We start from the raw sequence: 12,619 nt of genomic DNA, 5'->3' as shown, positions 1-12,619 counted from the left end.
AAAAAAAAAAAAAAAAAAAAAATTGACCTTGTAAACAGGGTAGTGTGGTCCTGTTTTTAAATGAAAGAAGGTTTCTGAAATTATCTCAGAACTTTAAGAGAAACTTATGAAAGCAAATACATTTGAGTCAAATCATCATTATGGCTTAAAATGTTGCCATTGCTTTTCTCATTACAGAACAATTGCTGTTAAAGGTAGCAGGAGGGATTTCTGATTTCTCCCCGCACACTTCATTGCACACATGCACACACAGTACGCACATACCTGGGGCATGTGGAGGGCTTGGAATGGAGAGTAGTAACAAAACCATCCAGTTGATGGGCAGGAATGGATGCCATTGTAGGTCTAAGCTGAGTCCCAGGGTGTATCCCCGGGCAATTCTGATGTATGTTGTTTCTAAGAGCTACTGCCCTCAATTCATTGTTCCTTGGTTGTGTCAATCTGGGCAGCGTAGGTAGCAGAAATGTTTGGCCTATGATTGTGCTATGGCCCCTTGCTTAACCTAATGAAACAAAATCTCTGTAGGGCATAAGAATAAAAGGTGTTTACTTTCTCATGAAAACCAGAAGTATTCTGGTTTTTCACAAGAGTTCTTATCACAGCACTTCAACTGAGCTAAATCAAAGGCCAGTGCTCTGTTTTGCAGGTATACGTTAAAAGACTTATACGTTATGCTGATCTCGACATTTGTCCAACCAACTGGAAGAGGATTATCTTAGGAGCCATTCTTCTTGCCCTCAAGACTGGGAGTGAAGACACTGTGTGCCTTGAGGACTACTGCGAGCTCTTTGAGAACCTTACAGTTGAAGATACGTGAGTTTGCACGGTTTTTGTGAACTTTCTAACCATTTTTTAATACTTTATTTGCTCCCATAAACTTAACGCTTTAAGAAATATTTTTAAAGGTTACATTATGCAGATAATAAGAATGGGCATAAAAACCACATACTCTTCCTCCCCAGCTTTAGAGCAACAGTTCATATTTTTCACTGTTCATTGGTAGGTCTTGGTAAATTGCTTTTGTAATAATCTCATAAATGGAAAAGTATTTTTCTGGTGAATATTTTTGGCAAATATCTTACCAGTGTACTACCAGAACATAATAGTATGGTAAATATCCTTATGGCTTTTTACAAGCTGTCTGCAAGTTCCTGTCTCTTTGTGAGGAGCACATGTCTGGCCTTTGAAATAATTATTTGGCCATTGACAAGTCTAGGTCCTCTGGATTGTGAAGTATAGCTTCACCCTGAGTCATACATTGTGAATTTGCTTTTGCTGGTGTTCCCCTGCTTTTATCTAAATATCTATTTTATAGAAACCTTGGATACAGAATAGTCACAGATCTCTGTGCCCCTGTCCCCTCCCCATTAGGAGTCTTGCATCACTGGGCTGATGAGTTAGGAGTTCCAGTGTTCCCCTCAGGCAGTCTGAGAAACATTGCTGGAGCATCACCCAATGCTCACCACACTCAGGAGTTTCTGGGGGCATTCGTGCAACCATAGCAGCACTTGTTGGGGTGGGAGTGGGGGGCCCTATGAGAGTGCAAGAAATCTTGCTGAGTCATGGGGTTGCTCACAGCCGACACCAACATTACACTGAAACAGCAGCTTCATGGGTCTTTCTTCCACTCTGGCCTCCTGAGTGCTGTAAAGGGAAGAGCCTTGGAGCTGGTTGGCAGGGTGAGCCAGGGAGGCATTTCCAACAGGGGCTCTCATAGTGTCCACCAGACATAAAGAATGGCTTTGTGGGTGACACTTAGGAAAATCTGAAGGAACACCTCTTGATAACATTGAAGCATATGAGGCATATGAAGAGCAAGATCTTCAGGCAGTGGCAAGAGGTTTTTGTTTTGGGGTATTTTTGTTTTTTTTTTTATGTTTGCCTATTACTCCATATAAGACTGTCATTCAGAATGTATGAAGTCACAGAGGTGGAGCCTGATGGCTGAATAGAAGTCTCTGCCAATTATGCTCCCCACAGGAATAACAAATTTAGCAACTATCTAAATAAAGAAGCACCTTCATAAGAACTGAAAATTAGGTAAGTGATTATTCTATGTGGTTTTAACTTTATATCACTGAAAGAGGCACTGAACAGCATAAAAAAGACAGCCTTGAATTGTCGATGCCACCACTGTGAACCTCTCTCCTACAAGGAGAGAAGCTACATGCTTGGGGGAGGGAGAGCACAGCAGCTGTGGGGCTTTGCCTGAACTCAGTGCTGCTTTGTCATAGCAGAAATTAAAACAAGGCTGAACTCACCCAATGGCTACCCATGGAGGACACATTGAGACTAGCCCCAGCCAGAGGGGAATTGTTCATCCCTGTGGTTGGACTTGAGTTGTGGAAGCCTGGCTGCTGTGGGATAAAATACTCTGGTGTCCTTAATAAACTGAAAGTCTGTCTAGGTCACAAGGACTGCAACTGTTAGGCAAGTCCGAGTGCCGTGCTGCACTTGGAGCCCGTGTGTTTGGGGGCATGTGACTCAGAGAGACAGCAGCTGGGGCAGCTAGGGAGTGCTTGCCACCCCTCCTCCATCCCTAGACAGTGCAGCTCGCAGCTCTGACAAAGACCTCTTTCTTCCACTTGAGGGGAGGAAAGAGGACTTTGGTCTGGCAACTTGGATACTAGCTCAGCCACAGCAGGAGAGGGCACTGGTCAGAGTCCTGAGACCCCTCCATTTCAGGTCCCAGCTTCAGGATAACATCTCTAGACAAACTCCGGGCCAGAAGGGAACCTGCTACCTTAAAGGGAAGGACTCAGTAATGGCAAGATTCCTCACTTTCTGATGAAAGAGCCCTCAGGCTCGGAGGAATCATCAGTGGTGATCAGGTAGTACATGCCATCAGCCTGGATTGAGATTGAGAGATGTGTTGGCTTCAGGTGTGCCCCAGCACATTCCCAGCTGTGGTGGCTATAAGGCGAGACTCCCTCTGCTTGATAAATGCTGAGGGAAGAGTGAAGAGGATTTTTCTTGAGCTTAGATACTAACTCAGCTACAGTGAGAAGAGCACCAAGTGAGCTGTAGGAGTCCCTGATCCGGGCCTTGGCCCTTCGATGGCATCTCTGGACCTACCTGGGCCAGAGGGGAGCCCACTGCCCTGAAGAGTGAGTTCCAGGGCAGGCAGCACTCACCACAAGCTTACTGAGAGCTCTTCGGGAACATCAGTGGTGACCTTGCACTAATCCCCATGGGACTGCAATGATATTGTATGTGGGTACAGACTACTGTGCCTGGGGAAAAGGGAGGGAAGAGTGGGAAGGCCTGGTGGATTCATTGCCAGCTCAGCCATGGTAGAACAGAACACTAGTAGATGTCTAAGGTTTACAACTCCACCCTGGCTTCCAGACAGCACCTTTGAACCCACCAGTGACCAGGGAACTTGCTGCACTTAAAGGAAGGACAGAGGCCTGGCTGGCATCACTACCTGCTAATTGTAGAGCCTTGGGGCCTTGAATGACATAGGTGGCAGTAGGTAGTTGTTAGAGTGGGTCTTGGGCAGTCACAGTGCTGTTCGGGCTTCAGACCTAGTGCCATCTGGACAGACCTAGTGCTGTCCCAGAGGTCGTGGCCACAGGGGTGCTTGTATCTGTTTTCTGCCAGCTCCAGGCAGCCTAGCAGAGAGAGACAGGCTTCATTTGTTCACTGAGTCTCTGTTCACTAATCTAGAGAATTCCTCCAGGTCTGATTTCAGACCACCAATGTCGTACCTCCACAAGTCTACAAAAAACCAATGATATTCTTCACAGAAATAGAAATAAAAAGTGAATCCTAAAATTTTTAGGCAACTACAAAAGACTCAGAATATCCAAAGCTATCCTGAGCAAGAACCAAGCAAACCTGGATGAATTACATTATCTGATTTCAAATTATTCTCTACAGCTATAGTAACCAGAACAGCATGACACTGTGTTTAAATACAGTCACATAGAGCAATGCAACAGAGTAGAAAACCCAAAAACTGATTCATATGTCTTCAGTAAACTCATTTTCTATGAAGGTGCGGAGCACGTGCAATGGGGTAATGACAGTCTCATCAATAAGTGGTGCTGGGAAAACTGGATATCCATATGCAGAAGAATGAAACTAGGCCTCTATTTCTCACCTTATGCAAAAATCAAATCAAAGCGGATTAAAGATATAAATCTCGGTTGGGTGCAATGGCTCACACCTGTAATCCCAGCACTTTGGGAGGCCAAGAATGGAGAATCACTTGAGCTCAGGAGTTCAAGACTACCTGGGCAATGCAGTGTGTCTATTTAAATAATTTTTTTTTTTTTTTAAAGATTTAAATCTAAGACCTCAACTATGAAACTAAAATAAGACATTGGGAGAATTCTCCAGGATATTGGACTGGGCAAATATTATTTGTATAATGCTTTATAAGCACAGGCAACCAAAGCAAAAATGGGCAAATTAGGTCCTATCAAGTTAAAAAGCTTGTGCACAGCAAAGGAAACAGTCAACAAAGTGAAGAGACAACCCACAGAGTGGGGGAAGGTTTTGAAAACTATCTGACAAGGGATTAATTACCAGAATATTTAAAGAGCTCAACTCCATAGAAAAAAAAATCTAACAATCTGATTTTTTAAATGGACAAAATATCTGAATAGACATTTCTCAAAAGAGGACACATTAGGCAGGCTTCGTGGCATGCAACTATAATTTCAGCTGTTTAGAAGGCTTAGGTGTGAAAATTACCTGAGCCTGCCAGGTGGAGGCTGCAGTAAGCTGTGATTCTGCCACTGCACTCCAACCTGAGTGACAAAGTGACACCTGTTTCAAAACTCCTTAAGAAAAGCATACCAGTCCGGGCATGGTGGCTCACACCAGTAATCCCAACTCTTTGGGAATCCAAGGCAGGCAGATCACGAGATCAAGAGATGGAAACCATCCTGGCCAACAGGGTGAAATACCCTCTTTACTTAAAAAAGAAAAATTAGCTGGGTGTGGTGGTGCACACCTGTAGTCCCAGCTACTTGGGAGGCTGAGGCAGGAGAATTGCTTAAACCCGGGAGGCAGAGGTTGCAGTGAGCAGAGATTGTACCACTGCACTCTAGCCTGCTGACAAACCAAGACTCTGTCTCAAGAAAAAGACAAACAGGTAAATGAAAAGATATTCAAAATCGATATCATTGATTTTCAGAGAAATGCAAATCAAAATTACAATTAGAGATCATCTCACCCTACTTAGAATGGCTTTTATTCTAAAGACAGACAATAACAAGTGCTTGCGAGGATATAAAGAAAAGATAACCCTGGTACACTGTTAGTGGAAATGTAATTTAAGTACAACCACTATGGGGAAGAGTTTGGAGGTCCTCAGAGCTAAAAATAGAGCCACCATATGATCCAGCAATCCCACTGCTGATTATATACCCAAAAGAAAGGAAATCAGTGTATCAGAGAGTTACCTGCACTCATGGATGTTGCAGCACTATTCAAAACAGCCAAGATTTGAAAGCATTGCAGGTGTTCATCAACAGATGAGTGGCTAAAGAAAATTATACGTAGACACAATGGAGCACTATTCAACCATCAAAGGGAATGAGATTGTTACTTGCAACAACATGGATGGAAATGTTAAGTGAAATAAGCCAGACACAGAAAGACAGGCTTCTCATGTTCTCAGTTATTTGTGGGAACTAAAAATTAAAACAATTTGACTCATGAAGATACAGAGTAGAAGTGGTATGCGGAATGAGAGGAGTAAGGTGTAATGGTTAATAGGTGCACACATTTTGTTAGAAAAAAATAACATTTAGTATTTGATAGCACAACAGGGTGACAAGTTTATTTAATTGTACATTTTACAGTAACTAAAAGTGTGATTGAATTATTTTTAAAAATAATAATAATAAATAAAAGGATACCTGCTTGAGGTGTGATGGATTCTTCATTTACCCTGATGTGATTGTTACACATTCTAGGCCTGTATCAAATAATTTTATATACCCTATAAATATATACACCTATGGTGTACCCCCCCAAAAAAGACCTTCATTCAGAATTAACACAGTGTATATTTACAACTGAAATGAGGCTTCTTGTAACCAAGAAGAGACTAGTGATGGTTCGTTGCTGTTCAAATGGCTGCCAAGTTACCACTTTGCTAACAGTATAAACTGAGTTGTCATGGTGATATTGCTAGTAGCCATTTTAGTAAAGGATGTAACAGAAAATGAGTATACTTTGAAAGTTGCAGAAGCTAAAGTGCTCTTAATCACTACTGATATCAATCTAAACATTTGTTTTTGTTTGTTTGTTTTTTTTGTGAGAAGGAGTTTTGCTCTTGTTGCCTAGGCTCAAGTGCAATGGCGTGATGTTGGCTCACCACAACCTCCACTTCCCGGATTCAAGCAATTCTCCTGACTCATCCTCCCAAATAGCTGGGATTATAGGCATGTGCCACCACACCTGACTAATTTTCTAATTTTAGTAGAGATGGGGTGTTACATAATATTCAGGGGACTGGATAGACCAATAGGTGAAACAGGAGGATTTCATTAAGGTGGCCACCACCTCAGCAGATTTGCATCCCAAGGCTGAGCTCCTAACAAAGACAGGGCTTGACTTTTTATACATCCAGGATGATGTAGCAGCTAACAGGTTTGCAGAAGCCAGACAAAGAACAGTTAATTTGTGGCATGTCTTGTGATGTACATTACATTTGAAAATAGCATTTTGAGAAACACATTGCACATTCTTTGGGTTTTATCTTACCCTGTGACTCTGTTTTTCTTGCAGCTGGTCTGCAAGAAAAACAGGAGTCTTGAGATAACTGGAAACTTTACTGAGAAAGTGGGGAGGGTAGACAAAGTAGATTTTACAGGGAGTTAGTTAATTTCAAGCAGAGCTGGGGGTTAGGTTTTATATTGAACACAACATAGTAAACTGTATTATGTAGCAATTACAGACTACTATTGTTATTATTTAATTTCCCTCTTTAGGGATTTCTCCATGTTGTTTCTCCATGGGTCATGCTGGTCTTGAACTCCCGACCTCAGGTGATCCACCCATTTTGGCCTCCCAGAGTACTGGGATTGCAGGCATGAGCCACTGTGCCCAGCTTGTAAACTGGTTTCTTGAAGGCAGCAAAATTTGTAATTATGAACACTGAGCTCCACTATAGTGGCAGTTAAATTGATCTCAAGACCTGTAGCTAATCTGGCGGGGCTCTGGCTCTAGTTACAAGGTTAGAGAATGCACAGGGAAATGTGCAGGTTTCCATAGATGTGAACTCCAGAGGCAGTGATGACAAGAGGCCAGCCCCAGGAGGACCAATTCTGCATAGTGCTGTTTATGAATGCAGAAGCATCAGGAACTAAGCTCTGAACAGGAACTATGTTCGTGATCTTTGGAAATTGAAAAACATTACAACAGTGTTTAATGCACATTTATCTTGTCCCTCTGCTGTTGATTATTTGTAATGATCTCTTTTTGATGGTAAATTGAACCATTTAAAAATTAATGCCAGATTTTTCTTCAAACTTTTCACCAACAGCTGTTAATCTTGTTAGAATATATTTTCCTTAAGAAACATTACTAATTATGAGGGAAAGGTAAATTAAAAAGCACAATGTAATACCACCTTTCTCCTGCAAGAATGGCCATAATGAAAAAATAAAAAAATCATACATGTTGGTATGGATTTGGTAAAAATGGAACACTTACACTGCTGATGGGAATGTAAACTAGTACAACCACTATGGAAAACAGTACTGCCATTCAACCCAACAGTCTCACACTGGGTATCTTCCCAAAGGAAAAGAAGTCATGAAAAAGACACATGCACATGCATGTTGATAGCAGCACAATTTGCGTTGTAAAAATGTGGAACTAGCCTCAATGCCCATCAGTTAATGGGTAGATAAAGAAAATGTGGAATATATACACCATGGAATACTGCTGAGCCATAAAACAGAATGAAATAATGGCCTTGACAGCAACTTGGATAGAGCTGGAGGCCATTATTCTAAGTGAAGTAACTCAGGAATGGAAAACCAAGTATCATATGTTCTCATTTATAGGTGGGAGCTAAGCCATGAGGATCCAAGTCATAAGAATGATACAGTGGCCTTTGGGACTACAGCAGGAAGGATGCGAGGGGGGTGATGGATAAAAGATTACATATTGGGTACGTTGTACAATGCTGAAGTGGTAGGTAAACCAGAAGCTCCGATGTCAACCCTAAAAAAATTATACATGTAACCAAAACCACCTGTATCTCAAAAACTATTGAAATAAAATTTAAAAACATTACTGATAAACAACTTATGTATACATGCACACACACATATATGTGTAAGTTAAACTGAGAAGCTCCTATTCAGAAAATTTGCTGTGCTCATAAAGGGTATGCTATTCAGCCATTTAAAAACTGAAAAAGTAAGAAGGTACATACCCTGTAGGGATAATTGTGTTTTTCAATAACTACTGTTAATAAACATGATAATTCTATAAAATACCATATTTTACACCATTAAAATATGTTTATGGAAAAACGCAAAAGATTATGATGTGCATATATTCCTATAGTAAATTAAGTCCTGATCAGCTGATTATTCAAATATTATCTGATCTGCATTCCCTCTACATTCCCATAGTCGTGGTTATATGAATAGGAAATTAATGTTGGAAGTAGTTTCAACTGGGTTTTCAGTTAAACAAATGAGAAAACCACATATCTGCTTATATCCTGCTTTCCATATTGGAGAACTTCAGGCATTTGTTGACTTAGCCAGTGGATAAAACATTGAAACTTTAATACCAAGGAACCAAATGTGTTGTTGAGGTATTGCTTTTATACAATTCTTTATAGGGATTACTATGGGAGTGGTAAGATTACTCTGGTTTTGTATTTATTTAAATATTTGACTGAGTGCTGGATACAGTGGCTCATGTTTGTAATACCAACACTTTGGGAGGCCAAGGTGGGAGTATCCACTTGATCACAGTTTTAACACCAGCCTGGGCAAAAAGTGAAACCCTGTCTCCACAAAAAGAATTTTTAAAAGCCCAGCTAACTGGCATGAGCCTGTAGTTCCAAGCCTTGAAAGGCTTAGGTGAATGGGTCACTTGAGCCTGGGAGGTTGAGTCTGCTGTGAGCTAGGATTATGCCACTGCACTTTAGCCTGGGTGACAGAGCAAGACCCTGTCACAAAAAAACAAAAACAAAAAGGACAGCTGAATAATCATGTGGCAGAGGGCTGCTCCCAGTCTCTTCCCCTCTCAGTACATTCAACTCATCCCCACAGTCTGTTCTGGCCAGGAGTGACAGATGCTGAGCACCTTGGGGTTTCATTTCTAACTAAACTCAGGAGAAACACTGTGTAAGGCCAGCACCCTACCAGAAGGCATCTTTTAAAATGGGTTTAGTCTAGCCAAGATGTGTCTCTCTGATCCTTCTATCGTTCGAAGTGTAAAGAGTATTCCTTCCCCTTAATAGTGACAGCTAATAAATGGCATCCATCATTTCTGTCATCAGATCAGTATTGCAGTGCCTTGGGAGTGAGCATGAAGTCTGATTTTTGCAATGGAACGCTGAAGAATGAGCCCGAGTCAGCTGCACAAGTGCAGAAGAGGCTGTCACCTTTCTCCTCATCCCAAACTTGGGGTGCTCAGTGCAGAACGGACTGCAAGCAGCTGTGCCCTGTTTGGACATTAGCATAGGAACCCACCTGCATAGGCTGTATTTGTTTCAAAACAATTTGGAGCCATTCTAGTAGCTCAGTGGGACATTTTTAAATAAATAGAAATATTTTATTAACTGACAACAAAAAAACACTGCCTTTTAAATGCATGTAGTATTGTTTAAAGAGTATCTACAAAATTGTAACCTCAATGTTTTCTTGCAAAAGAAGCAGAAGTAAGTACAGAGACACTTTCAAATGAAGAACCACTGAGAAACAAAATATAAGTAGTATAACATTTACTTATGTACCTTTTTAAAGATTATACAAGAATCAATTTGCATCAGGCTTTCCAATTTATTAACATTAATAGGAGTTCCCTCTAAGGAAAGTTTTCACATAAATGTTGAAGAGATTCTTAAAACTGAAAACTTTTCTGTATTTGGTAATCTACTGGGATTCCAATCCAATGTGCTTTCATATATTTATAAGGTCTGTCTACATTGTGTATTATCATGGATCTTCCAGCAAAGATAATGTAAATGAAGGCATTTCTACATTCTATACATTCATAGATTTTATTTCAGAAATGAGTTCTTATCCTCATGTGGAAGTGGAACAACTGCAGACCTTACCACATGCTTATTTATAAGGATTTTCTCCATTGAATCCCTTCATGTTTTCAAAGAAATGAAAAAGGTGAAGGCTTTACCATGTTTCTTAAGATTATGTCATTTTTCTCCATAGTAAATATGAATATGTCTTTGAAAGCAAATGGGAAAATGAAGTTTATTGAAACATTTTTACATTCATGTTTCTTTTCTGGTAAAAGTTATTTCTAAGTTTTCAAAGAGAACTGGGAACATTGCATGCTTTCTTATATTTCTTTCCTCAATAGGGTTCTGTCCAGTGTGCGTTATTTCATGAATTCTAATAAACTAGAGCACATGATGGCTTTACCACATTTCTTACATGAGAATAATGTTTTTTAAGACAGCCCAGTGAACTAACATTGTCCTGTGTTGGTTTTGTTGTTTCTCCTTCCCCAGGAATGAGTTGGAAGAGTACTTCTTGGAGCTAATTGATTATAATTTCATCATTCCTGGAAAGGTTTATACCAGATACTACTTCTATCTTCGTGCCTTGGCACACAAGCATGGCCTGTGTTTGCCAGTTTACCTTCTTGAGAGAGAAAGCGCATGGAAGCTACAGGTAAGGCATGAAGTTACTAAGTGGGTTTTCAGTCAAACACCAATGCCAACGTCTGTGACTAGGTCATATTAAGCAATGATTAGAAAAATGGAAAGCTTCAAAATTAACTAACATACTGAAGCGCTTATTAACCTTTTGGCATTCTGTTTTCTGTATCTTTTATGGTTTTTATAAAGATTCACATTATTTGAAAATTATAGATATTATCTCTTTTGTGACCATAATTCAGAATGTTTTAATCAAAATTTAATTCTTAGTGAATTTGAACCTTTTGAACCTTTGCCTTTGCAAATAATCACACATAAATGATTTCTTGCCATTATATTTCTACTGATGTCTACATACATAATGCAGCTACCCCTCTTGACTACTTTTTATTACTCAGTTTGCAAATTTATGTCATTTTCTACGGTGTGTACCACAGTGCAGTCAGTCCCATGGGTTTGTCAGACAAACCATTAGTGCCTAAGCCGAGAGGCCTGCACTTAATATGAGGTGTGCGTATCTCAAGGACTGGATGCAGGAAGTACATGGGATTTTACTGGAAATGATAACTTTTGTGGGACAAACTAATATTTATGGTTTGTGACTTTTGGTAAGTACACAGCAAAATTACAGCTGACAAGGATGAACATTTAAAATAGGCATGTTCTGTGGCATCATGGAAGTATTTTGAAATAATACATTAATTAGTGCTAGTGAAGTAGTGCCTTTTGATGCTTTAGTCATTAGACTTCACTTACATTTCAGTACAACCCAGCACATGCCTGCCTAGTTAAAATTTGCTTTGAGTATATAATAACTTATAGATTCGGTAGAATTTGAATAGATTAATAAACTAACTTTTTGTGAAAATGTGCGTTCATTATGTTTAAGGAACAAGTGCATTGGTAACAGATGATACTGTTAGAAGCCTGTTACAGTACTGTGACATTTTTGGAGCCCAATTTTTAAGTAACTTAATAAAGCAAGCTCCCCTTTGCTCCAGCAATCAAATTCTAGCCCTCAAAGGAGATTACCTTAGTGAGCTGCCAGAAGTTGGCAGTGTAAACCTCAGCCTCAGTAGCTGTAGCTGAACTATCTAAAGAAGTCTGCATGTTTGGCTTATCATCAGTGGTGATAGTTGTAAGGTTGGAACCCTTTTATAACTGTACCTTTTTTCTATTTGACACTCTTAGGCTTTTTCAAGGATGGAACAAGATGAAGTCTTCTCTACTGCTGGCCAGAAAAGGTCTTTTGAGTGCTGATGATTTGATTCATCTTCAGCGCTCTAAGGCCATCCTCTCCTGAAGAAAGAAATGAGGGGTAATGTAACATCTGAACCCCTCATCAAAAAAGACAGGAAAATACCACCTCTCCTGCTAAAGAACTAGAAAAATTAGTATTTTCAAAAGAAGAAACACCTCAATTCCAGTTAACTCAAGGACAGCTAAGATTGCACATCCTAGTAAAGAATGGGACCTTGTCAGGGGAACAACACAGTTTTACACTCTTGTGTCCCTTTTCATGTAAACAGTGTTATAGAAACCACTCCAAAGTGAAGGCTCCTTCTGCCCACACATAGATACTAGCTTAGTGTGTGGGCTGATAGCTGTGAACTATGTAAGGCTTTTGTTTGTTTGATTTGAGATGAGTCTCACTCTGTTGCCAGGCTGGAGTGCAGTGGCACAATCTTAGTTCACTGCATTCTCCACCTCCTGGGTTCAAACCATTCTCCTGCCTCAGCCTCCCTCCTTAATTAAATTTTTTAAGTAGCTGGGATTTACAGGTACACC

At 40.2% G+C, this 12,619-nt stretch overlaps 1 long non-coding RNA gene across 1 annotated transcript; it reads left to right on the top strand.

The window, feature by feature from the left end:
- Positions 1-59: 59 nt before the first annotated feature.
- On the top strand, positions 60-11,063 carry LOC119469723. The gene is made up of 3 exons (XR_005198558.1): positions 60-813; positions 8,031-8,137; positions 10,682-11,063. It is a non-coding gene; the product is annotated as an uncharacterized LOC119469723 (long non-coding RNA).
- The last annotated feature ends 1,556 nt before the right edge of the window (positions 11,064-12,619 follow it).

The sequence above is a fragment of the Cebus imitator genome, unplaced genomic scaffold (assembly GCF_001604975.1).
Source record: "Cebus imitator isolate Cc_AM_T3 unplaced genomic scaffold, Cebus_imitator-1.0 Scaffold794, whole genome shotgun sequence".
NCBI lineage: Eukaryota > Metazoa > Chordata > Mammalia > Primates > Cebidae > Cebus > Cebus imitator.
Note: the sequence above shows the minus strand (reverse complement) of the source record. Positions and strands in the feature narration are given on the sequence as shown.